General features: G+C 38.7%; 1 protein-coding gene across 33 annotated transcripts in view; it reads left to right on the top strand.

Moving 5' to 3' along the window:
* RBFOX1 (RNA binding fox-1 homolog 1) overlaps positions 1–27,320 on the top strand; it is a 1,274,894-nt gene that overhangs the window by 972,084 nt on the left and 275,490 nt on the right. Inside the window, exons 2-3 of one of the 33 annotated variants that reach the window (XM_085591774.1) lie at positions 5,764–6,501; positions 12,179–12,245. The exons of the other annotated variants lie outside the window; for them this stretch is intronic. The gene's annotated coding sequence lies outside the window, so the exon portion shown is untranslated. The remainder of the gene's footprint in view (positions 1–5,763; positions 6,502–12,178; positions 12,246–27,320) is intronic. 33 annotated transcript variants of the gene reach the window in all.

Below are 27,320 nucleotides of genomic sequence, written 5' to 3'. Positions count from 1 at the left end.
TTAAGATTCAGGGTGACATGCATGAACCTGACTGCCTGCACGTTTATTACTGAGGCTTTGCTTTCACTCACCTTGGTGGATGTGCAGCTCTGCTCTGGTTTGATCCAGCCTGCTGCTTTCTGACAGGATCAGTGTGAGCCAAGCCTGAGCCCTGACCAGTGGCACAGCTGGTACCAGCCCTGGCACTCCTGCCTGGGATGGGGAGTGTCTGTGCCCAGTGCTGGGGCAGCTGGGCAGCTCTCTGTGTCCCTGATCACGACCCAAACATAACACAGCAAACTGAAACTTGGAGATAGAAAGAGCCCAGAAGGGCAAATCTCAAAGTGACTGAGTCACAACGAACTGATTGCTTGACAAACTGCCTGCAAGCAAGTAATTTCTATTAACAATAATAATTCAAAACCATATATGTGGCAAAAATAATACAGTCCATCAGTGGGAGCTTTTACCATTTCCCTAGAGCCATGAATTGGGTCTGGAAGGGATAATTCAGGTTTTGGATATTTAAGCAACTGCCTCACCTGGAGCTGTTTAATTCAGATCTCTTGCCTTCTGTTGGGCAGTGTGTCCGGCCCTCACACAGTGAAAGTTTGGGAGTTCCATAAACTGTTTATAAACTGCAAAGGCAGAGAGACTCCATGTACATGACCACTAGGTTGGGAAATTTAGTGACCAGGGAGAGAGAGATTTAAGAAAGCAATTAGACCAACCTGCCCAGACCTGATAAGTGGTGATTGCTCCCAAGTGATGCACGTTTCCCCAGGGAGATGAGGAGGTGACAGAGGTTTCTGCAGTTGAAGCAGCAAAATGAAACAGCCAACACCCAGACAGCAGCTCTGAACTTTGCAATATTTTGGTACTGAAAGAAAGTAAGCATTGGTACAACTTTTTTGAGAGCTACTTCTGCATTTCAGAGAATTTTAGAGTTTGTGTTTTGTTTTTTTTTCCCCCAAAGCCTATGGTCTAGTTTGAACAACAGTAGATTCAGAAATACCTTATCTATTTTTGCTAAATGTGAAAATCAAAGGGCTGTTTTTTCTGGTTTTGTTTGGGTTTTTTTGTTTTGTTTTGTTTTTTGTTTTTTTTTTTTAATGTGTGTGTGGGTTTTTTTTTTTTTTTGGTTTTTTGGGGTTTTTTTTGTTTGGTTTTTTTTTTTGTCTTTCAAGCTGTGGAGAACACGGTTATAGATGTTTAGTTCTACTATATATCTCACTGAAAAAATTTTGATAATGCTGATGGTATGTGGGAATAGGTAATCTACTGAATTACTTTTTATTTAGGATGTTTTTGCTTGGTTTAAGTTGGGATAGAAGATGATGAAACAAAACCTAACCCTGTAAAACTGAGAAGTGTAGAAATGCAGTAAGTGCATGAGAATACTTATGTGCCAGCTGTTGAACATAAAACATTGTCACTGAGGTATAAAATCTGACAGGGAAGCATAGCTGCTGACAAAGAACATTTTATCTGTATGTCAGAGAAAAATAATACATATGGAAGAGAAAAAATATATCAATTATCTACCTATGGTGTATAAGCTTTCAGTTTTGATGAATACTGGCTAAAATGACCATAAATCTATTTTATAAGTTTCCCTTTTCTTCACACATGGGTTCCATTAGGTATGCAATTCTTAAACTTCCATGTAGTTTTTGCAGCTTCTAATTAATATCAACCTAGACAATTATCCAAGAAATCCTGAATACATGTTTTTTTTCATTCAGTATTTTATACAGAAATAGCAATTAAGAACTGCACAGGAAATTCAAGAGGAATAGCTGGCACTGTACAATACACTCCTGATAGATCAGATGCTTCTGGGGAGAAATAAGAGAAAGTGCCATGTTTTGGGACCCATTTTCAAAATTCCTTCCTAAAATTATTTGAAATGCAAGTAGGGTAAAAATTTCTCCAGAGTATTTCCTTTAGTCTTGTTACAGTTTCAGCATGGCTGTTCAATTGTGTCCTTACAGTCCAAGGTTAATTTTTTGTGTATCTTTGCAGAACGACATCCTGATCAAGATAAGGAGTAATAATATAGAAAATATTTCATGATATAACCTTGTCATAGCTTTTTCAAACTGTCTGGGAGCAAGGAGTTATTAGAGTAGAATAAATATAAAATTTCGGTGCAGGTTTTCTGGCAAGAAGAGCAAAGAAACATGGTGTTTATAAATTACTTAGCAGCTCACAGAGGAGAGGAACTTAACAAGCAGAGAGGAAGGAAAGAAGAATTGCCTAGAGACAGGTTTGTTGGGAACAGGAGAGCACAGACCTGTCCAGCAGTGAAGCATCTGCAGCACTGAGCAGGATCCAAGTGAAAGGAGAAGGGGGATCCTGAGAGGGTTGAACTGGAGGAGGAGGAGGAGAATTGAAGCCAGGACTGGATTTAAGAGACTTTATGGGTAGAGAAAAGTCAGCTAAAGCTTAATGAAAGGGGAGTGAAAGATGAAGAGAAACTGAGTGAGAAGACAATGAGAGCAGGGAGTTTGTGATGTTCAGAGTGCTGCTATGAGAGGGAAAGATGGAGAGGTCAAACATGTAAAGGAGGAGGAAATGGAGAACAAGAAAGAATAAATACATGAAGACCAAATCTGTTAGTTCAGTGAGGCTCCACTGTTTTATCCACACAAGCAAACAGTGAGTTTGCTTCATGTTTTACAGTGTTTCTGAGGACACTTGAGTACAGAGAGAGGTACATAAAGAAATATCTGTATTAATAGTATGGCTGTTCCTTGCTTTGGAGTGTCCTGTAGTGCTGGGCCATGTAAATCCACAGGAAGATGCAGTGTGGGAACTGGCATATTCTAACCTGAGAGAAATAACATATAATAGATACTGGGAAAGTAGAAACAAACAACAAAAAAGGCACCTACAACTCTTTTGCACCTGGCTGATAGGTCTGCTGAGTGGAACTTTGCTTTTTCCATCAGGGAAAAAGGCTCTGACAGAGCAGACCTTGGGGTCTGTGCTTCCATGGAGTGAGTCCCTCTTGTCACCCACCCTGGCTAGAATCACTTGAAGGATAAATGCTTTCAATGTAGAAATAAATTTTTTTTTGTTGTTTTAGGGTTTAGGCTTACTGTAGGAAACTTTTTTTTTTCAATGCTTTTTCCTCTTTTTATTACTTTTATCACTGCAAAGAATTAGTCTAAAGCCATCACAGATATATAGGGAGAGAAGTACAGAGAGAAAGAGCTTAGATCATAGATTGGAATTCAGTGGTTTGTGACGGATTTTTTTGGTTTTTTAGGGTTTGTTTGGGGTTTCTTTAGTCCTTCAACTAGAGGTATTTGCTAGTGAAAAATGTGTTTTTTATCAGTCAGAAGATACCTGGGGTGAGAAACAAGCACTTCTGTCTGTAGCATTTGCAGCCTCAGTGGTGGCATGAAAGCTTCTCCAGGCATGATTCCCAAGACTGTGAGCTGCAATTATGAGAATGTTAGATGGTGACTTGTTAAGATATTTAATCTATAGTTTCTAATGCTTTATCTCTTCTACAATAGAGCACTGCTGTATTTTAATGCTTTGCATTTCAGAATTTCCAAAAAGAGCTGAAGTAGCTTATCACAGTCTTTATTTGTTGCTTTAATCTCTGTTTCCAGGCAGTCTCTCCAATATAGTGAATTTCAGCATGTTCTGTCTGAAGGCATGGAGAGATGATTAAATTTTTTTTTCTTCGCTTAATTTTTTTTTAGGAAAAAAAAAGGTAGGGAGAAAAGCTCAGTGTTAGTTTTTTACCAACAGAAACAGGCTAAAGGCATCCAGAGGAATTTCATATGGTCAGTGCCTGGTTTTACTGTGCTAGTGGTAGTTTTGCCTTTAGACAAAGCCCAGTGTTTAGTGAGCTATCAAGCAGTGAGTGATTTCTGTACACTTGATGGGATGAGATCAGTAAATTATCTGGAAATGGTTTTAGGAGCAAAACCATTTCAGCTGGGCTAAAGGTCCTTCTCTCATTCTTTGTGCTCTGTGAAGTTATAGTGTTTCCAGATCCATTATCTGTGTGTTATATGGAGATTTATTTACTTTCAGCAGCAAAGTTGATCTTGTTTACTTCAGTAAGTGCTTGCTTTAGATGTTTTCTGAAAGGGATAAGGAGGAAAAAAGCTACTTTTTGAAATAAATATTATATTCTGGCTGCTGCTAGCCTTCATTACCCACTTTTTATAAACTGGAGTTTGCTGGCTTTTTGTGTGCCTTGTTGCAAAGCTTTGTTAAAACACTGCCATGAAAATGAAAGTTTCATACACATTGACATAATTAATGAAGAGGCAGGCAGCATGCTCTACCAATTAACACCACAGGGAAAAGTAAAATTGGCTTCCTTTTTGCGTGTTGTGCCAAAGTGAAGAACTGTAACACACAGCAAATAAATAGAGATCCTTTTAATGAGCTGCAAGATCGAGCTGAATAACTCTGAAAGGATGTTGTGTAAACATTGCCAACTATTTAGAGTGTTAAGAGTAATTGATGAGCTTAGTTGAAAGTTTTGAGGTTTTTTTTTTTTTGGGGGGGGGGTTGGGGTAGGAAGAGACTGTCAAAGAATGGAAATACTGCTTGTTAATAAATAAATAAAGTGTATTTTCAATGCAGTTATTAGGCATGTTAAAAAATGTAACAAGCACTTTAGAACAAATATGGCATAAAAAAAGCAGTTTACTGCTGGCTACTTGATCAAGTTTGTCAGAACTCATTTTTTCAGCTATTTCTGTACTTTGTATTTACTCTTAATGAAAACTTGACTGATTTTTCTCTGGTAATTCCAAATAGCACAACTATCTGGCAAGACAAGACATCACTCAACCTTGATTTTTTTTCCAGTTATCCCAAAGTCCTAATAATAACAATAGCAGGGAAGTAAACAGGTGAATTTTTTCTGTGCTTTATGTGAAGCATTCTGTTTACTTTGAGACCTAGGTGCAGAAAATTCAGAGCAGTTAAGATTCAATTTTTTTTCAAAGAATTCTTTGATCAGGTGAAATTATCTTAAAAGCCTTGTAAGTAAGACTGAGTTTTTGGAGAATATAAACTCCATACCTGTGAAGGCAGCTTATAGGTTACAAGAAGTAATGGGCATAGGAAATTAGAAGGCCAGCATCATTTAGATCAAAGTATATGTAATAACAGAAGTGTAATTTTGACTGTTCAGTGGCACCAGCTAGCTTAGAACATCTTTATATAAGAAAATAACACATCGTCTTCACTTTCTGTTCATTCTAAATGATTTAAATTTTGATAATAACCAATTTTAGTATTTTATTTCAGCCCAGGTAATGCATGAGGTTAAATCCAGCATATCATTTCACCTTGTATGCAAGAAAATCACCAAGATTTATCTACAAGCCTCTGCACCTCAGCATCTTAAATGAATCTTAAAATATGTCAGAATTGTAATTAAGGAAGCAAAATGTGGTAAAGCTAAAAGTAATAATTAGAAGTCAATGAAGATTGTGCTAAACTTGCTGAACAATTGACCTTTGTAACAGTCATGCCTGCTCTCAGTTATCATCACAACAGAGAATTATGTGGCCCTTCACTTGGAATGTTAAAGGTGAAACCAGAAGTATTCAATAACTGTACAACAAAGAATATTAATATGCAAAACCAGCTAGAGACAGTTTATTGTGACTGTGGTGGAGTCTTTCTATTACGTGTTAAGAGACATATATTGCTGAGTAGTTATTTAATCAATATTTTATCTTTTTTTTTTATCTTTTCACTACCTTCCCTCTGCATCTTTTCTTTTGTTTTTCTCTTCAGCCTCTCACATGCCCACCTCTAGTCTCGCTTGTGTATTTTTCTTACACATCTTTATATTGCCTAACCTTTTTCTAACCTAGATTTTGTCCTTCAAAGCGCTTAATGGACTCTGTTCTGTCCCCACTGCTGGGCCAAGTGTCTGCTGTGGTGGTGTTCAGGACTGCCTGGCTGTTCCCAGTTAATCTGATGGCTGTCATCCTCTCCTCTCAGCCAGCTGGCTCTGCCCCTGCTCTGGCTCTCGCCACCATGAACGAGCATAACAGTGTCTCTTCTGTGCCACCTTCCTCCCTTTTGACACCATGTGCTTTTTTCTGCCACCCTTTGTGGCCCAAGTGCCTTCTGCTGCAGCCCAGCAGAACGTCCAGAAGATCTCTAATCCAGAAGGACCACAACTGAGCTCCAGCAGGGAAGATGAGTGTGGATGCACTAGGAGAGAGAAAGAAAGGACTAAATCCTCCCTAAGGATTTTTCAGAAGAAACTACGTCACATCTTACTTCTGTGAGGATTCTATGTGCAATTGTATCTTCTCTAATTGACTTGTGCTTCAGAAAAACATTCACTCTCATCATTGTTTCATTTCTTCAAGATTATGAAGAGGTGAAATAGCACTTCAAGGTTGTGGTTTGACCCTGCCATCACAGCTGCTCACAGAGAGCCCCTACTGCTGCCCACCCTGGGAGGGAGGAGAACTGCTAAAAACCCCAAAGCTCGTGTGCTGAGATAAAGACAATTAACAGGTAAAATAAAACAGGGAATTCCTTCCCACTCCCATGGCAGGCAGGTGTTCAGCCACTCCAGGACAGCTGGGCTCCACCACGTGGGACATGGCTTGGGAGGACAAACAGCATCACCCCAGACATCCCCCTTGATCTCCTTCTCCAGCTTTAGGTGCTGGGTTGGCATGAGATATTGTGGAACATCCCTTGGTTCAGCTGGGGTTGGCTCTCCTGGCTGTGTCCACTCCCTTGAGCACTCCCAGCCCAGCTGGTGGGGTGAGGAGCAGAAGCAGCTTTGGCTCTGTGTCAGCTCTGCTCAGCAGTGACAAAAACTTCCCTGTCTTGTCAGCGATTCCTTGTGTTTGCAGCACAACTCCAGACCACAGCCCCATACTGTCTACCATGGAGAAAATTAACTCTCTCCCAGGCCAAACCTGCAAACTAAATTCAATAATTTGTCTTCAGGTTTTAAAAAGTTCATTTATTGGACCTGGCCAAAGATAAAATATAATTAATAACTTGTTATCTGTTGTCAAGAAAACATAAGGTGCAATGGATGTATTAAAGACTGAGGATCATAATTTCTGTGATTGAAAAATGGAATAGTGTGGAGATCTTTAATGCTGAAATTCTTCTTGCATTCATATTTTGTACACCAAGCATATTTTGACCACACATATGTCCAATAGGTAGAAAGAGAAAGTGAGAACTGCAAAATATCTTCTATTGGGTAAGATCTTAAATAGATTAGGGTTCTTGAGCTTGGAATGATGACAGATAAGTGAGAAGAGAGGCCTAGACAATCATCAGTGCTTCAAAGAAAATGGGATGTTTTGCTGTATAAGAATCAGTACTCATTGATATTGTCAGCCAGCAAGTTCAATATTAGCATAGCAATGGACTTTTTCATATGGAGCGGGATTGTGGCACTTAGAATTTATCTGGGGTCAAGCAAGATGGATCCAGTGGCTGTGTAGAAGTTCTGGCTCGGGAAGCTCAGCAGTCCCTGGCTGCAGGGTTGTATTTTGCTGACCAAGGCCATGCTCACATGGCATTTCTTATGTTCCTTCCCTAAATGTTTGCCCCTGTGATTCTGGATTAGATCAGCCTTTTCTCTTAACCAGTGTGGTAATTCTTATGTGTTAAAAATATATATGAACTAGATGTTGTTGTTACTGTTGTAATCAACACAAGCTGATTAAACAAGTCTAATGTTCAAAATCCAATGAAAGAACACTTTGGCATGTTTTACATTTGTGTGCCTTGAATTCAGTTTATTCAAGTAAATATGAGGTGCTTAAGGTGGACAGGTTAGAGCTTATTAATTACCTTGCTCTGTACATGTAAGCAATACACGTGCCAGCTCCAATCTCTAATAAATCCATCAGCTCTGGGGCTTTTCCTGTTCATTCCAGTGAGTGTGAGTGCATGTGACAGGCCATGGTCCTGTCAGAACGAATCGTCCCCCTTGGACAGCTGGCAGCACAGGGAAGTGACAACTTAATGGAAGCTAAAGCACTCTAATGGCAGTGCCTGGTGAAAGCCAGGGGAAGTCATCCCCAGCGCTTGCCCTGGCTCTTGGAAATGTCTCTTTGCATTTCTGCTTCTGGGCAGGATCTCAGAGCTCTGCTGGAGTCACATTTTCAGGGATTATTCAATGTAATGTTGCAGGATTATTCAATGGAATGCTGTTCAGTCAAGCTCTGGTTTGTTGATAGGCTTGGATCAAGCGGGGTCAGCCCCTCTGCCACTGTGACCTTTTCCATGTGCTCCGAGTGCTGCAGCATCACTCACTCCAAACCCTTCCCTCTGGGGGCCACAGGAACCCATTCCCAGTACCCAACACCAATGGAAGTACAAACATTTTATCCATTACGTGTCAGAGCTCACCCTGGGTCAGGGGTGGCTCTGTGTGGTGGAAGAGTCTCTCCTCCACCCCGAGCTTCCAAAGAAAGGCTCAGCAGTCTCTGTTGTTCGGTCTCAAGGCAGTTTATTGCAAGTTATCTAAAAGATTTTCTTCTGGGGCTGCTGTGGTTTGCTCAGAGCTCAGGCAGAGGCACACACACACCCTGACATCCTCTCTGACCCCGACTGCTTCTTCTCTCCCTGCCAGGGCTGCTGCTCTCTTTTATATGGGACATTACATGTTCCATGGTTACAGTTTTTCCCCAATGCCTATTACCTATATTAAATGGTGCTTTTCTACTCTAAACCAATCTGTGAGTGCCAACATCACCAAGAACATGGAGGTAAGGAAGGAGAAAGAGGGAGGACAGGGCAGGCCCAAATCCCAAATCCATCCTAAAACCTCTGACCCCCATGTACAAAACCAAAACCCCCCTGTACAGCACTCAAAAATTCTTCCCTTCACTTTGTAACTACTTCTACTCTAATATCTAAACTTTTGTGACTTCTTGTTCTTCCTGCAAGGTTGGTAAATCATTTCATGGTTCCAACCCAAAATCCCAGCTGTTTCCAGCTGCCTGCCAGGGTCTCAAATGCTTCTGACCTGGGCCCAGAACATCCAAAAATGTCTGAGGGACATTTTGAGTTCCGACAATTACATAGATATATTTATTTGGTTATGAATAGAATATGTGCTTAATCAAATAGATGAAAATATAATGCACTTTATTTGAGTATATTTGTTTACAGATGAAGAATGTAGAGATTATTTTTCCTACCTTTTATTGGTGTTATGAACAAAAAGTTGTGTTGAGCCAATGGATAAAATTATTGTACTGAAATTATTTCATGTTGTTTTAATATCTTTTTAGATTACACTGGTGTATGTGAACATATTTATTTATAAATAAATAAAACCCCAGTAATTCGCATACATTTGTGGACTGTCTTATAAGTGCCCAGTGCTTACATTTAAATATTTTCATTTTAATTACATTTTAATATTTTAATAACTTTTATAAATTAAGCTGTGGATATTCAATCTAGATTATTGCATTTTTATTAGGTTTACATGCAAATAATTTCCTTATTCCTGTTATTCTTGGTGTGATGGTGCTTTTGGACAAAACCAGAATAGCAATTGCTTTCAGTAGAATAGTATTTCTTCATCTTTTAATAAAAAGCATGTATGCTCTTCAGGTTGTAATTAGCCAGATTTAAAAAAAAAATTAAAAATCTTCCTAATAATAGAATTTCTAAGATTTAGTGAACTAAATCAGCACTATATAATTTATCCAAGTTCATAGAAAGAGAACAGGCAAGGGCAGACCCAAGAGGACTTCAGAACTGAAAAAGAGAAATCCAAATGACTGTTCTAAATTTAAAATAACTAACCAACCCAAACCAACCAAGCAAAAACATTTTTGTGTGGTTATTTCTATGTATTTCTATGTGATTATTTGCTTTCTAGTTGAGGCTTTGGTGTTGTTTAGCATGTAACAATGTTGTGAAGGAAAGGTGAATGATCTAAGCAGATACTGTTGTTAATGTTGTTCTTAACATGGATCTGCTTCCTCCTTCCCCTCTCTTCAGCCATCCTAGGAGACACAGGAAACTCCAAACTGCTCAAAGAACCTTTCAAGGTTCTCTGTGATTTCTGCCTTCCCCCTACCAATGCCACCCTGTGACAAAACATTCCCAGCAGAAGTGTCGGAATCTGTGCTATTGATGATTCTGAGATTGTAAAAGTCTCTGTCTTTCAGCCCCGCTGCCAAAGCAGAAGCCATAATTGGTCTGTGCTGTTTCCAGGTTGTTTATTCTGTTTATCTCTAACATGTTCTGCTGCCCTGCCCAGCTCTGTCCTGCAGGGCAGCGTGTGGGGCTCTGCCCTCAGTGGGATGTTACAAACATTAAATACCAGAAACTCCCTGGGCTGGATTTACAATAACGTGCCAATATCTGTCACCTACGTTGGACAGTGTGTCCCCAGCCTGAACCAACAGAAAAATGCCAACACCACAGTGAGACATGGAGGGCATGAAGAAGGAGAAAAAGGACAAGACACACCCAATTTCCTCCATCTTGTCCCCTTTGAACCCCGTATCTAGAATCCTAAAATTTTACTTTTGCACTCGTGCCACACTTAATTATTACTTGTATCAAACACTCAGAGCTTGTAATTCATCCTGTAAGATTGAAAACTCTTTTCCATGGACAGAGATCACAGCCAGTGTCTCTGGGGGCTCTGTCCAGGGGGGTTCCTGACCCCTGCCAGAGCAGCCAGAGGGAAGCCCTGGACTCCCACACAGAAGCACTCCGAGATCTGGGACAGTGACCCCTGCCTGTGCTGCTCCTTTGCTTCTTGTATGCTTCCATTCAGGAGCTTTGGGTTCTTAGGGATTTTCCTAAAGTTATGGCCTATGGAAGTATCAAGCAGATAGTTTATAACAGCTGATATTCACACATTTTTGCTATAAAATGGTTTTGGTAATGGCTTATTCTTGCATATTTTCTCATGGAGCAAGTCCCGCTTCAAGTTTCAATTAAAACTTCAATTAAAATTCCTCTGTACATTCTGGGACTGTGGGGTTTGTGTTTTATAGTACATCCCTTTTCAGTTCTTAACAGAATTGTTCTCTCTTAGAAATTGTTTCCTTGACACACAATCAATAAGAGCTCACACTTAAATTCCTAAATTTCTTCTTAAAATTCTTAATTTTAAGAATTTAACCTTCTTAATTTTATTTTAAATTGTTAAAATTCTTAAATTTGCTTCACTTAAATTGGGATTTTCCTCAGGTAAGAATTTGATTTCCCAGGCTGAGAGATGTCTCCCCTCTTTTTCTGGGTGCACCAAGCTTCTTTAAGAGCCAGAGCAGAGCTTCCAAATTGTTTTGTCACTTTGATTTTAGAGTTGCTTTAAATATTTAGTCAACTCCTTTTAATCTCTTATTTTGAATGACTATTTGTTATTAGAGAAAATACATACTGTTTATCACTTTCTTGTCCCCAAAACTTAACCAGACTTAGTTGTGGTTTTACAGAATTATATATATGTTATATATATATTTCTTTATATATGTGCATAAATGGTTTTTTTTCCTTCTTAGGCTAATGAAAAATTCACTGTACTGATGAGCTTTATGTTGTCAGCTCAAGATTAATTCTTGCTTTTTAACAATACCTTATTTAAATTTATTTTAACTGGCTGAAGACAGCAAACAAGGATCTTTACTATTTCACTCTCCTGCAAACCACTGAGTGATGCAAGGGATTTTTTCCCTTCATGCAGGTATACATTTGTATATGTATATATATGTATATACATAGATTTATATGCAAATTATTCTCCAAATTCTTCTCCAAATTGCTATTTTGTCACTTTTTAATTGACGAAATTGGTATTCTGTGAAAGAGTGCCAAGTTTACAGCACACAAAAATTGAAATATTTGTCTGCATATGTTGATTCAAGTGAGAGTGAGATTTTTCTGCTCACATTGACAGCTCTTCCTCAGACCTTTGTTGCCCCACCTTTAAAAATCAGCTTGTTTTCAATTTATGCAGAACAAATACCGTGCCTCATGCAGGGAGGACATTGGCACATGCAGGGGACATTTTTTAATTTGGGCAAAGTGTATAATATATCATACATGTTTGCTAAGTTGTAAGAATTTAAGATCACTTTCCTCAAGAAAAATCTGGACTCTGGAATGGTGTCAGGTTTTGTTGGAACTGAAACAAAAGTGAAGTATGCACAATAATTATTTAGTTCATCTCTGGGCTGCTTTTTAGGTGTTGTGAAGGAAAAAAAGCAAGAGGAAATATAGTTGCAGTCAGAGGTCAATGTAAAGAAGTCCAGGTAAATGCAAATTATTCTACACTGTAAATAATTTACTCTTCTCCCTTTGCCTTGTCCTTTTACCCCACCCCTACTCTTTGTTTGCCCCACTGACCCTTCCATACCTTCTTGGCTCCTTTGTAGCGTTACTAATCCGAGGCAACCCCGTGTAGCTGAACACAGAGAAATGCTCCAGGTGGGAAAATCCGATGGAAGTTTGGTGTTTTGCAGCCTTCTTCTTGCCTCCAGAATTGCGAGAGGCAGATAAACCACTGGTTTATCTGGTGGTGGGCCTTGTCAGGGGTTGCTGTCCCAGGCTCAGGGGGCTGCGCTGGCACACGTGAGCAGCGCCAGTGATCTGCCTCCTTCTGTTTACATGCAGCAAATTTGGAATTTACACAGAAAACTAATGGGGTCTCTGGTGTCTCACAGATTTCCTTGGCTTTATCTGCTCTGGATAATTAATGTAACCAAGAGAGTGGATGAGCACTTTTCTGTAGGAGTCAATAGGCAAGGAGGTTTGGAAAATGAATGAACTGCTAAGATTAATTGCAAGGCTGCCCGACTGAACAGCCTGGTGAGGGATTCAAAAGGAAGTGCCAGTGCCTTTATATCCAAAAGATTTCTTTATTAAAAATTGTTCAAAATCTCAATAACATTAGATATCAGATTGGACTGAAGGTAATGCTTTATTGTTGCTGTTCTAGTCTTAGCAATTGCAAACTATTAATTGCTGTTAGATAATAATTCATATGAATATTGATCTCAGTCAGCTCAGCTGGATTTTTAGTATTCTTCGTAATGATAGCCAATTCTAATAATAATTAGAAAAATGCATTTTCGAAAATGTACAGTGGTTGACTAGTCAGCAGAAAATTTAAATCAAAGTTGTGTGGGAACTGCTTTATGGAAAAAAAAAAAAACTCCAAAAAACAAAGATCAGATGGAACAGGACTCGGATAAGGAATTCTGGGTTTGCTTTGCATTTCTTTAGTCATTTTAGAGAAAATTTGCCTTTTGATCCGAGATTTATTTTTTTGTGTTCATTTTATCAAAGTGCTGCTTACCTATAGTTTACCAGTATTTATAAATAGATTTCCTCAAGGGAAGGTATTTTCTTGGGGTAAGTTTTTGGAGTATTTTGAACCTATTGGTTAATTCTATCTGCAGACCTCTGTTGTGTTTTTGACTGCCACTCATATAACACCTGACAGTGTGGATCTAAAATGTGCAGCCAGATAGGAACATGGAAGTGCACGGAGGAAAATCCTGAGTACTCAAAGGAAGGAACTTGTCAGCAGGTACTGTGTTCAAGTTCAGACAGAGGCTTTTTTTTTTCCCTACCATTTTAGCATGAAATCAATGGGGACTGCATAATTTTTTAGATGTGTCTGAGATTGCACAGCAAATGGTCACCAATGAGACTCTCAGCTGCCACACAATCTGGCACAGCTCCTTTCTGCTCCATAGCTCCCAGTTGCATTCAGCCCACTGTGGATGTGATGCCTCTTTTTGGCTCCTTGCCCATCTGTTTTAGTAATTACTGTCATATAAATTGATATTTCTAGACTAGGAACCATGTTGTTGTGAGATAAGCCCATTGGAGATACTTTTTGTGACGTCTTCAAGTGGCTCACTGACTTTCTACTTTAAACTGTAAAATTTGCATCAGCATTTCCTGCAATATATAAAGATACTATGATTTTTTTTTTTTTACACAAGGAGTTATAATGAAATAGAATCAGATTTTGATAATGCTTCCTTTTTATCATGGTTGTAGTACTTTCACAGTTTTAGCTCTTTTTTTTTTTTTTTTTTTTTTTTTTTGATCACAATAAAAAACAGTGTCCTTGAATAAAGTATTTGTGTTAATAAGTTTTGGCAGACATAATTTTTAAGTCTAATATATACAAAGAAATGGTTTGCCCTAACCAAATCATCCATTAGTACAACAGGACCATCCAAAATGACATCATTACATATGCCAGCTAAAGCACAAAGATTTCAGGAGGATGAAGAGCAGCTTTATTCTGACAGAAATTGAGCAGAATCAAAGGTGAGTTAAAAGAAAGGCGCAGACAACATCCCATCACCAACTTCACCCATTAACAGCCCCAGGGGCAACAGCAGAGGAGCCAACACAAATATCAGTGATGTGTGCCAAGGAGCCAGATGCCATCACTGCAAAATCACTGCCTCAGCTTGGCATCTGTGCCTGAGCCTGGCAGCCACAAAGGAGGAGAAGCTGGGCAAGCAGAGTTCTTGGGGCTGGAGAGGAAAGTGCTTCTCTCTCTTCCCTTTGCCTTTTTCATAGCACAGTTCTTGGCTGGCATTGGGAAAGATTGTTGCGAGAGAGTAGAGAGAACTTGGGCATTTCCTACACACTTAAATACATATAGATATAGATACATATATATACATATAAATAGATGGATATGGATGGATGCATGTTTGTGTGAAAATGCTTATGTGTGTGCATTTGAGCATACTGGACCAGAAAAAGGGAGAGATCAAGGAAGGAGGGAAAAGAAACCAGAGAGAAGTAAAACCAGAACAACACACAATAAGACTATGAAAATAAGTGTTTACTTTCCATACATGCTTAAGTGCTTATTTTAGTATTTTTATTTTTTTTAAATAGTGCAGCTTCAATAATTTCTTTAACTCTTCCCAAGTCACATCTGCTCAGGAGCCAAATTCTTGATGTGTTCTCTTTGCAATGATATTTCACATAGGCAGGTTCAAAGCATTTGACAAGTTTAATTTTTATGATTTAAACCAAAATATTTTATGTGATTATTGATATAATCTTGTTACACCTGAATAATATCTCTATATATACATCCAAATATTGATTGATCACTTCTTTTTTAATTTAGTATCCCTGTTTGAGTAGGAATAATTTCTAGTCATGAATTCAGTACTCAGGCTTCTAACAGTGGGCCTAACCAATCTAAAGCATTAAAAAGAGGGTCTGCAATAGTTTGAGTGGCCTTAAAGGATGATGGGGCCTCTGGAAACTGCAAACCTAGGAACTGGGAGCCTTTCTGGTTAGCCACTAATTAGCTTGCCATGCATTAAAGGTATGTTTTCAAATGCAAATTGCTGCAGGTGTGTGCATTGGGTAGGGGGTTAAATGCTCTGACACTGGGTAACTTTGTTTTCAGGACTGAATGTTCAGTAATGTGGAAAAATCTTTGTGAAACAGAATCTTGTGAACTGGCAATTTTTTTTTTTTTTAAGTGAAAGTATCACAGTAGTAAATATGAAATAAAAGTGCTAATTAATTCAGGGAAAACTCTTTAAATATGTATTGATCAGAGAGAGACATTCGAGGTGAGCTGTAGATTTAAAACATTACTTTCCAAAGCTAAATAAAAGCTCACAGAATATTGTGTTTATGATTCAGCTGTCAAACATGGCTGGAAAGGCCCAATTTAGGGCAGACAATAAAGGGTTTTGATGAACACACATTGCCTCTGCTACCCCATGGACAGAGCAAGGCTTCTTTTTTGTGTGGCAGTGCTGCATTCTGAAATGAAACACAGTGGGTAGGAGGAGGTTGAAAAGACTTCAGAAGTGAGCATCTGTCTTGGAACGAAAGGATTTTTCCCCCTTTAAGTTTCAGTATCCTGTGTTTGTCATGCATTCAGTACATGCTAAAGCTGTTAAAAAGACACCACTGTCACAGCATGAGGAATTATGAGTAAGAGCAAAGTTGTGTCTAGAGTTGTTCTGGACAAAAGAGGATTTTTGCTGTCTGAGTTATCTTATTAAAGCCTTTGGGTCCATTAAAGCATACAGGCTCTTATTAAAGCTTTCAAGTCCATTTTTTTAGGTTCAGTTATCATTGCTGAGAAATAGCAATATTTATATTAATCATAAATATAATTTAGCTTTTAGCAGCAATGGAGTTTTATAATTTTTTAATAAATTATAAATATTTTGACAGGATAGAATTGGCATTGTGCAATTTAAGATTTTTATGTCATAAGAGATCCATATGCATAGATATTTATAGTTATTTCAGAGTCAAGTCTTCAGATGCCTTATCCTAAAATAAAGTTTTTATCATTGGGTTTTGAATGTCCAAGTGTGTTATCAGTAAAATATAGCAGTATTAGCAGTATTAGCTTGGCAGTATTACTTTTGAGTTCATTTATTCTTTCTTCATTCTCCTTCTCCTTATTATAGATGGTCTAAATTTTTTCACTTCACCTTTTTACTCTTCAGCGCTTCACAGATTTCACTCCTTAAACCTTAACACAAAAACTCAATAGGGTTTTTCCTTTTCTTTTTTTTTAATATATTTTTAAATTAATTTGTAATATAGGCAGTTGAAGGTCCTGATTATCAGAGGGAGGAGCTGTAACTGAACTTTTAAAGATTTAAAAGCCTTCCTGACACCTCCTGGGATGCTGCACGTGGGGTTTGCTGCAAGGCCATGTTGTTATTCCGTGTTCAGTCATCCTCCTGCTCTTCCATGTCCTTTTCCCCAAAGCTCCTTTCCAGGCAGTTGTTCCCCAGCCTCCCCTCTGGATAATGTTTTCATCCTCTTCCTTACTGCATCACTTTGAGTGAATTTTCAGTAGTACTAGATTTTGGGTTTGTATTGCTTTGAGTAATGGTTAAAATCTGATTTTTAAGGTTTTTGTTTTTTTTTTTCTTCTCCCAAACCCTTGGGAATTTATCATTCCCAGAATGCTCCTGTATTCTGTGAATAATAAATCTTTCTGGTGTTTTGTGATTTGCAGTTCATAGGACAAATTATTCAAACACCTTATTACTGTTTCATTAAACCCCTTTTTATATGCTGTATCACAAAGATATTTTGAATTCTAATAGACATTGGTGCTTTATAGTATTCATGCTTTATAATATTCCTGTTGTTTAAATGTTTCGCCTTTCCTTTTGCTTTCATTTCTCTCTTATCTGAGAGATACAATATCCTACATTTTTTTATTACTGATTATTTGGAAATCAACACATAATTCATTTTGCCCAATTGCTGTCATTGATGTACTCAAATTACAGTTATGGCTATTAAAGACAATTATTAAGAACTCAATGCCTTGAATTTCAGTGACAGTCTGCTGCCTTATCATCCTTTTGAAACCCAGTACAAAAACTTTAGGTGATTATCTTTTAATTGTACATGTGAATGAGTTGGAGGAAGGATGAACCAAGCAGGGGCAAAGCTTCTGAGTAATAAAAGAAGTTTTAATGTACTTTAAACTGGCGAAAATGTTAGTGGTCTTTTTTTGGAATGTGCAGTGCTCTATTTCTGTGGCTGTGGGCTGGAAACAGATTGGATGTCAGACTGATTGTCAGCACTTGTGTTCACGGCTTTTACATGTGGGTGGTTTCTCCAGTAAAGAATTCTGCATTTATTGTAAAAACTAGTAAGGTAATTTTCCTATAGCTGTCTAGTTATGAAAATACATAAGGTGCAATTAATGTATAACTTGGATTGGAAAACTTACCTTCTGTTTCAAAGGGAAACAAACTCCTGAAACATCATTCACTATGAGAGCATTTGAACCAACAGATTGAATATAAAATCTTTGATGTGTCCTGAAAAGATTTGATAGGGTAAGTTTAAAGTAGCTTCAGATTTTGTCTTTCCTCTCTGTTCTTTCCATCACAATAAAGATTAATTACTGTATGCTTGAATAATCATCTACTGAATCAATATATGTGCATTTGTACACCTATTACAAGATGTGGTGTATAATCTTTGCTGTGTTTATAGTTTATCTTTTTGATCTACCCTATCATCACACCTTGGAATAGGAGTTAGTTCAGTTCTGTGTTGTGGCTCACTGGAACATTTTGAGCGTGTCATTTCCCACTTCTCAAAGAGAGGAATTCTCAAAGATCTTTTGGGTCAGATGGTTAAGAGTTCTGTTTGAGGAGTTCTGTCAAATCTGCTCCAAAGAAAACAGTCCCGCTTTCCTGGCCAGCCTTGGGTTGTGTTATTCCCTCTGTACCTACTGCTCCATCCTTGGTCACCAAAACCCTTTTCACATGATCAGAACAAGAGCTTTTGAAATGCCTGAATTCTCCTGAGGTCCTACCCAGAGGTGTGTGACAGCCACCAGCAAAGCCCATTCCCCTGTGCCTCTGTGCCAGAAAATCTCTGACACCACACAGGAACAGCCACAGCTGAATCATTTAATTTCTGCTCTGTGTTACATCAATCTTTGTTATGCAAATCTTACAATATAATTTATATTTGCTTACCTACAAATATGCTTTAAATCAGAGCCACTTTGCAGGTAGATATTTAGTTGATGACAGGCTTTTTTTTGTTTGTTTTGCATAAACAGAACATAAAATTCTATTTAACTGTAGGTTTATACTACACCAACAAATGTGGCTATAGGGAAAACATTTCTTAAATTGGTACAGAGACTACCAAGAAAGGAAAAAGATTTGAGCTGGAGCTGTTGACTCTGACATTCTGATGGCTTTGTATGTTTAGCTGCTCTGAAGCAAATTTAAAAAGGTTACTATGCAAAAGGTTTGATGGCTATACTCAGAATAGTTGGCAGAATGAGAGAGCAAAAGTTAGGGACAAGTGGAAATTTTCAGGCTGAATAAATTTGAAAAATGTTTCTGCCTTGTTAGATGCAGTAAAGCCTAACAGCAGCATTTTTGAGCTAATGCAGTAAAAAATCCCAATCACAGGAAACTCATAAAGGATGGCACTGCCCTGATCAAGGAGATAAGCTCAGTGAAAGCTGAGTTTTAAAAGTTAGATGAAAGAACAAATTGTGGTGATTATAGAAAAATTCAATTATTGTTGGTGACCATTTAATTTATGATGTTCATTTCTAATGAAATATGTTCTTTTCCACATTTAGTTTTATGTTGAACGTTTATATGTCTTTGTAAAGGAAGAGTATTGAAAAAATCTTACAACAGAGTTCATGTTTTACTGTGTGAAATAACTTCTACGTTTGGCTGTTCTTTAACATGGTTAATTCAGATAAACATTAAAGGCGTGTAAAGTTATTTTTGTCTAAATAGTACAAAACTGAGGGGTTTTTTCTACTCTGTTTCTTTGTCTCCTGCTTTTATTTAGTTTGATGATCTAGGGAAGATAAGTTCTCTCAGCCATATCCAGCTCTGCATGAATTCAGATTGCTCATCAGATAATAGATAACAAAACAAATGTACCAAACAGTATAAAGCTAAAATGACAAAAAATGCAGTTGAAATTGAGAGAAATATAGAGAGAGGACAAAATACAAAATAATAAATCCTGCATGAAAGCATCTAAATACTTAATATTACTGTGTAAAGCTTTTGTTTTGCCATGAAAGACCTGAAATACAATAGCTCTTTGGTCTGTCTAGAATATAAATAATGTGATGACAGCATCATTCTGAAGTTCATGCATGTTTTTAAAATGATTTAATGTTCGCCTATAGTTCTCAATTTTATCCAGATGCCTTATTCAGTCACACCAAAAGCACATTACTGAACATTTTATTTATCATTCTGTGAAGCTTAATTCACTTGCAAGTCAGAACTGTGGTTTTCAGCTGAGCTGCATTTCACACCTGTTTGGAGAAAGAAAAAGATTGAGGTGATTTTGTGTTTCAGTCTGAGATTTTTGAGGATGTTTTTCTTGAAACAGACTCAACAGAGTAGCAGGTTTCTGCACAAATTCTACATGCTGTGTGCAATTCATGATTAATTTTTCCTTTATCAACTGGATTTGAGTATATCCACTTCTCTGATCTCTAGATTTCAAGGGAATTTGCTCATAAATTTTATTCATCTAAGCAAAATCTGACAATTACCTCCAAATTTCTAATTCCTCTGTAAATGTTGTGTTTAAGAGTCAGTTATCTTGCTTTGCAAAACCTTTTTCTCTTTACATTCATTGACATGAAGAATTCTTTCAGGAATTTAGTAGGTGGGACACTTAGATGACAGAGTGAGTGTGTGGGTATTGGCCTGTGAAGAATTCTCCCACTTTCTAATCAGTTCTGGCTTAGAATGTTTTCTTAGAGGTAATTATCCCTAGTAAATCCACTCAAGGTGCCGTTTGAATAATTAAAATATTTTCTTTGCAATTATTTATATGAAATAGGATGTTAGTGTTTTTTCATAATTTCAGGGAAGTATGACTAATTGCAGGGTTAATTTTTGAAAATGCAAGGGCCCCACTTTCAGTGGAAGAAGGAATGATCCTTTAGTTTATTTCTAGTGTTTTAAAACCTTCTAGTGCTTGAAGATAAAAGCAAGCAGTAAGATTACATATTTAATTGAAGGCTATCCCATTTTTTAAATCACTTGTATCTGGAGATAACTGCCATTTTTTCTTGCAGAATGATCAGAAGCTGTCATTGACAAACAATTTTTTTCTCTCCAGTGCCTCTGAATACAAGTATCAATAACAAATAGCAGCTGCTCACAACAGAAGCCTCGTGATGTGATGCCCACTGAGGGAAATTCAGTGCTGCTGCACCTGAGCTGTGCCCAGGTGAGCCTCTCGTGGGTGCTTCCAGCTGGCCTCAAGTGGATTCCCCTTTTACTGCATCTCCTTTATCTTAAAAAGAATGTTTTTGTAATTCCCCTTTAAAGAGTCACTGAAAAACAAATTTTGAGCAAATCCTAAATGATGGATTTTGCCCTCTCTTCGGCTCCTCATGTCCCTCCAGTTTCACAGTAAATTAGGCAGTTTAAAAAATATGATTTCCACGTGCAATTAATGTGAGATTGTATCTCATCTCACTGTTTTCCTTCTCACAATCATCACCAAGGGTTAGAAGGCCCAGCTTTTCATAACAGAAATCAATATTTCACAGCCTTACTTTTAGAAAGAAACTCATTTTTCTTTTTCAGAATTCACATTTTTGGTGAAGGTAGCATGGCTTACTTCACACAGCTGCCATTTGGAATGTTTTTCCTACTTCTTAAATATTAATATCAAATCAAATCTCAGTCCATGTCTCTTGCTCCTGTATTGTTTATCTGGATGTCATTTTATACATTCTCCTCCATAATTTTTTTAAGATTTTGACACTTTATTAGTAAGAATCTATTAAAGGAAGATGACCATTTGGAATTTGCTGTACAAAATCAACTCAAGTTGCAAGCACTGACGTGGAATTCAGCTGGAATTTTTGATCTTTTTTTTTCTTCAGGCTCTTTGTATGTCAAGTGAAAAAATGCTGTTCTGAAATAGTGTGCCACATGCACATAAAAATATTTCATAATTGGCATAAGTGCAATTTAGTTGTAAGGATAAAATTCCTACTAGGAATCTGCATATCATATTAGCAAAACAGTATCCATCCTGTAGTATATTATTTTGATTATTTTGGTAACATGATAGCTGGATTTGAAATGGAATCCAAAGGTCAGAGTTGGCAGCAGAATGGGAATTAGGTAATCACATTTTCCTTCCTCTCACTGACCTCATCCTTCTCCAGTCCCCACTACAACTGTCTGTATTGTAGCAAATGTGGAAACCCTGCTAAAATATGTTTGTGCTATTTAATTTTTTAAACTTACAATGAAGAAAGTTTGTAGAGTGTGTATCAGCTTTTTTTGCGGGGGTGGCACTAAACCAATCAAGCATTTGATTACTTGGGATCAGTAAAATTGTTGCATTAATATAGCTGTAATTTTAATTTTTCAGATGTCTCTCAGTTATTTAAATTATATTAGCAAATACTATATTTACAATAACAACAGATAAAGACAATAATAAATTAAAATGCTCATCCCCCACAAAAACCCATTATTCCCTGCATTGCACTTCCTCATGCCAAAAGGTTTGTTAACTTACTTTCAGAAAGTCACATAGTCATTATTTATCAATAAAGCTACACAGAAATTATGTGTAACGTTGAGGACTTGAGCACTTGAATTTTTCTTGTTCTGAAACCTAGAAATTCCTACATTTAAACTCCTATTTTTATCCAGGCATATGATGTGGACAGTTGCTGGCACATAAATTAAAATTACATGGGACAGAAGCAAAGCTGGGTTTAGTTTGACTAAGGAGATGCAGAAATCAGCATTCACTCATGGTAGTGGTGGGACACCAACAATGCTGTGTAACTGAGTGAGCACTGGCACACCTGATTGACAGAATTCACAGAATCACTGGGTTGAGAGATGCCAGAGCTCACCCTGGGTCAGGGGCGGCTCCGTGTGGTGGAAAAGTCTCTCCTCCACCCCGAGCTTCCAAAGAAAGGCTCAGCAGTCTCTGTTGTTCGGTCTCAAGGCAGTCTATTGCAAGTTATCTAAAAGATTTTCTTCTGGGGCTGCTGTGGTTTGCTCAGAGCTCAGGCAGAGGCACACACACGCCCTGACATCCTCTCTGACCCCGACTGCTTCTTCTGTCCCTGCCAGGGCTGCTGCTCTCTTTTATATGGCACATTACGTGTTCCATGGTTACAGTTTTTCCCCAATGCCTATTACCTATATTAAATGGTGATTTTCTACTCTAAACCAATCTGGGAGTGCCAACATCACCAAGAACATGGAGGTGAGGAAGGAGAAAGAGGGAGGACAGGGCAGGCCCAAATCCCTCCATCTTAAAACCTCTGACCCCATGTACAAAACCAAAACCCCCTGTCCAGCAGTCAAAAATTCTTCCCTCTACTTTGTGACTACTTCTACTCTAATATCTACACTTTTGTGTCTTCTTGTTCTTCCTGCAAGGTTGGTAAATCATTCCATGGTTCAAACCCAAAATCCCAGCTGTTTCCAGCTGCCTGCCAGGGTCTCAAATGCTTCTGACCTGGGCCTGGAACATCCAAAAATGTCTGAGGGACATTGTGAGTTCTGACAGGGAGAGACCTTCAATATCATCAAGTCCAACCCAGCCCCAACACCTCAATTAAACCCTGGCACCCAGTGCCACATCCAGGCTTTGTTAAACACACCCAGGGATGGTGACTCCACCATCTCCCCTGGAAGACAATTCTAGTGCTTTATCACCCTTACTGTAAAAAAATTTTTCCTAATATCCAACCTATATTTCCTTTGCTGCAGCTTGAGACTGTCCTCTGGTTCTGTCAGTGCTGCCTGGAGAAAGAGCCCAGCCCCACCTGAGCACAGCCACCTTTCAGGAGCTGTGCAGTGATAAGGTCACCCCTGAGTCTCCTTTTCTCCAGGTGAGCACCCCCAGCTCCCTCAGCCGTTCCTCACAGGGTTTGTGTTCCCAGCCCCTCTCCAGCCCTGGTGCCTCCTCTGGACGTGCTCGAGTGTCTCCGTGTCCTTCCCAAACTGAGGGGCCAGAGCTGGGCACAGCACTCGAGGTGTGCCCTCAGCAGAGCCGGGTGCAGGGGCAGAATGAGCTCCCTGCTCCTGCTGGCCACTCCATTCCTGACCCAGGCCAGGAGCCATCGGCCTCCTCAGCCAGCAGGGCACACTGCACTCTGACCCTCACAGCAGGGAGGGCACTCTGCTGGCTCATGGCCAGTCTCTTGCTGACCAGCACCCCCAGGTCCCTCTCTGCCTGGGCACTGACAGCCACACCATCCCCAGCCCAGAGCACTGCAGGGGCTTATTGTGGCCAAAATGCAGGACTTGGGCCTTGGACTGATTAAACTTCATGGCTGCTGAGATGCTGGCTCCTCTGAGTCTCAAACCCAAGTGAATGGCACATTTGGACACAATGAGGTGTGATAAGCACTGGCAAGGGAGAGACATCAGCCCCTGAGACCCACAGCTGGGCAGGGCTGAGCTGGGGATAATGCAGCTGCCTTTTTCCACACCAGCCCAACAGAGAGGGATTTGCAACACTTTATTAGGTAGTGTCCACAGATGTGAGATTCATCCTCAAGGTTAAATTGATAAACTCTGCAGAATTAAATGCTTAAGTTCAGGCCATCTCTTTGTACTTTCTTCTCAAAATGCACGAAAGGCAGTATTCTCAAGAGATTCTAGCAGTCTTTGATAGGTCACCAGAGAAAATGGGATATTTTTCAGGAACATGATTTTGGCCCTTTCAAGTCAGTCTGAATACCTGCTCAAATTTGACTAACAACTATTAAATAACTCCCAGAAATTAATGGGTTGAAATCTCAGGATTTTGCCTCCTCTGAACATCTCTCCCATCTCAGTGCAATGGGGCTGTGTGTGCAGGTCCTGCAGGAATAGCTGATTGTTCTGCCCCTGGCTCAGAATTCCAAGGTTTTTTTGGAGCAGGAATGAATGCTGGAGAACAAAAAAAGAATGAATGAAAACAAGGAACCAAAGATTTCTTACTTTATGATTCAGTCATTCCAGTGTTGTTTTGCCTATGTATATTCTCAAACTGACTGAGGGAGGGCCAAGCTCTGTATGGGAAACATGTATGGAATAAAACAGTCAGGATATTTAAATTCTAATTACACAGATAAACTTAGTTCTGGTGTTTTGTAGGCTTTATTATTTAGTTCACAGTCATAGTAAATTATGTAATTTACTTTTGTCATTATTGATAAATAAAATCATTTAGGCGTAGGTAATATGAAAAGAGTAAAAAACTACAAGTTTCTCCAGTAATTAGGACTGTGTGCAACTCCATTTTATTGATAAAAATTTTTGCTTTCAGTCTGCAAGTAACTGAGATCTAGAGCAACCTCCCAACTGAGCAAATTCTTCTCTGTGTAGTATTTTTCAGTGAAGGTAAATGCTGGGGAGAGCCTATTAGCTCAGATTTCTGTATAAAGTATTAACATTTGCAGTTTGTCTATGACTTCAGGGGTATAAGTTTTCTTTATAAGGGTATTACTTGCCATTACAGAGGCCACAGGGTAGGTTTTGCTGGATTGTTTTATCTGTTAGTAATACATCTCATAATTCCCTAACTAACAATGATTTTTCTTAAGCAGTCTTTAAAAGCATTTCTGTAGAGAACCTGATACTCATCAACAGGATTAAAATGACTGATGAATTATGCAGCAAGGCTGTCTGCTCCTTGACTAAGTATTTTATGGCAATTGAATTACTTTGGCAAGATTTAGGTAAATAAGATTGTAAAAGTTTGCTTGTTTCAAATGTATTCCTTTCCATACTATTTCAGTCTTGAAAATTATATTGTCTTTTCAGCACTAAGTGCTGAAATATTTAAGAATGAGGACAACATGAAAGCAGACCTTAACTTTAAGTTAAGAGAAATTTTTTGAGGATCAGTGATATGTATCAGGTGTAAGTGGTTATCCAGTGCCACAACTGTCCTCCTTTTAGTATTGTTTTGATAAAACGATAAAACAGGATACAATGATGAACTTGCAATGTAGTTTAACTTGAAATGCATCACTAAATTCTTGAAAAAACTGTTCCTGCTGCCTCCTCTGCAGCACTGCAGGTGTTCTGTGTTCAGAGAGCCCAGGACTGCACTCACCGAGTGCTCAGACTTCCACCAGTTCCAGAAAATTTGGCTCATGGTAAATGCTACAGATATTTTACTGCTTTTTATTTGTAGTCCAGCTGCTTGTTTTAGTTAGGCTGGCATTTGTTTTTCTGCTGTTTTGTTTATCTGTGAAGGACCCTGAAGTTGCCCTGTCTGGAGATTACTGGTGAGTCCTTGCATTTAATTTTGCTCCTAACTATTATTCCAGTGAAGGCAGTACCTAGATTTAATATTTTAGCTTTTTGTTCATAGGTAAGGTTGTAACACCCCAGAAATGTTTCTTGCCAGGATTTGGGAATATAGTTTTGGTACCAATAATATTTGCTTCAATGAAAAATTCAAGATCCAATGTTAAAATTGCATATATAATGCACATAATTTAGCAGTGAGGTCTATGCTGCACCTCAGTAAGGATTGGGATTGTCTCTGAAGCAGGAAGAGATTCATGTGCACAGGGAGGGAAGGTGTGTGGCTTTGGGGTTCCCTTTCAGGTAAGAGGGAGGCACTAAAGGAGGTGGAACCCTTTCTCTGTAGGTGGGGTCTCTCTGTGCTGACCTGATGGTGGCACCTGATGGTGGTTGGGTGGCCTGGCTGAAATCCCCAGCTGATGCCAATTAGCATCCTGCAGCAGAGCAATCTGCATCACCACGGGCACCTGTGGTGGGAGGAGTCCTGCTGAGGCACCAGGTGGGGCAGAGCTGATAAAAGGTTTGGGAGAGTTGGGACTTGCAGTGTGCTGAGGTCAGGTGCAGGGAACAACAGGTATGGGAGCATTTGCTGTGAATGATTTTGCAATTTACCTGATTTTCAGTGTTGACTTTATCTCTGTAATAATGCACAGGACTTGGACAGAATTGTGTTCTTTAATATGGGTGTTTTATGGATAGAGATATGTTTTCCTGAACTTTAAGGAAAATAAGTTACTGTTAAAGTCTTGGCTTTCTATGCCTTTGAACAACCACTACAAAAAACATGTTACTTGGTTCTCTGTCCCTTAATTTAAATACAGTATTTGATAATGAATAATTTTATCTGTTTGATGTACTTTTTCTGCATTTTTTGATCAGAAATTCAGCATAAGTTTTGGAGATATACTGTTTGTAGAAATATGTTCAGGCTCTGGCTGAAGAGGAGGGCAATGCTTCCTTTTGCTAGCTTTAACTGACCTGTTTGGCCTAAAATGAGAAATATTTCTGCTCCTTTTGTGCTCTTGAGATGTCCATGGAGAAGCCTTTCCCAGAGGAGAAGTTGGGTTTGGTGGGTGAAGCTACAAAATATTAGGGTGGAGAGTTAAGGCCCAAAAGGGTTCTCAGTGCATAGGAGCAATTAGACAGCTCTGTGGGAAGGGCTGGAAGCCCCAGGACAACAGGGGTGCAGAGTTTCATATTGTGGGGAGAGAGCATCCAGCCCCAAATGTTCAGGCACCTTATTAACGTGTGCCTCTGACCTCACTGATATTCTGACTTCAAGAGCTGAATTTCATGTTTCATTCAGGTTTGCAGAAAAGAACATATTCATATAAAAGCAATTCTTTAAAATCCCATTTTATTTTTTTGGTTTTTTTTTTTTTGGTGTACCTGTTTTGCTGTTTTTTAAGTTTTTGGTGGTATTCTACATAGTGTTAATGAATAAATAATACTCTTTATATTAAAATAAATCATGTTGTATGAATATCGTGTTGAGAGATGACAAAGCAAGGTATAATTTCCTCACAAAATATGACAGCT

Source organism: Lonchura striata, chromosome 14 (genome assembly GCF_050655825.1).
Source record: "Lonchura striata isolate lonStrDom1 chromosome 14, ASM5065582v1, whole genome shotgun sequence".
Taxonomy (NCBI): Eukaryota; Metazoa; Chordata; class Aves; order Passeriformes; family Estrildidae; genus Lonchura; species Lonchura striata.
The sequence above is the reverse complement of the archived record's forward strand: the minus strand, read 5'-3'. Positions and strand labels throughout refer to the sequence as shown.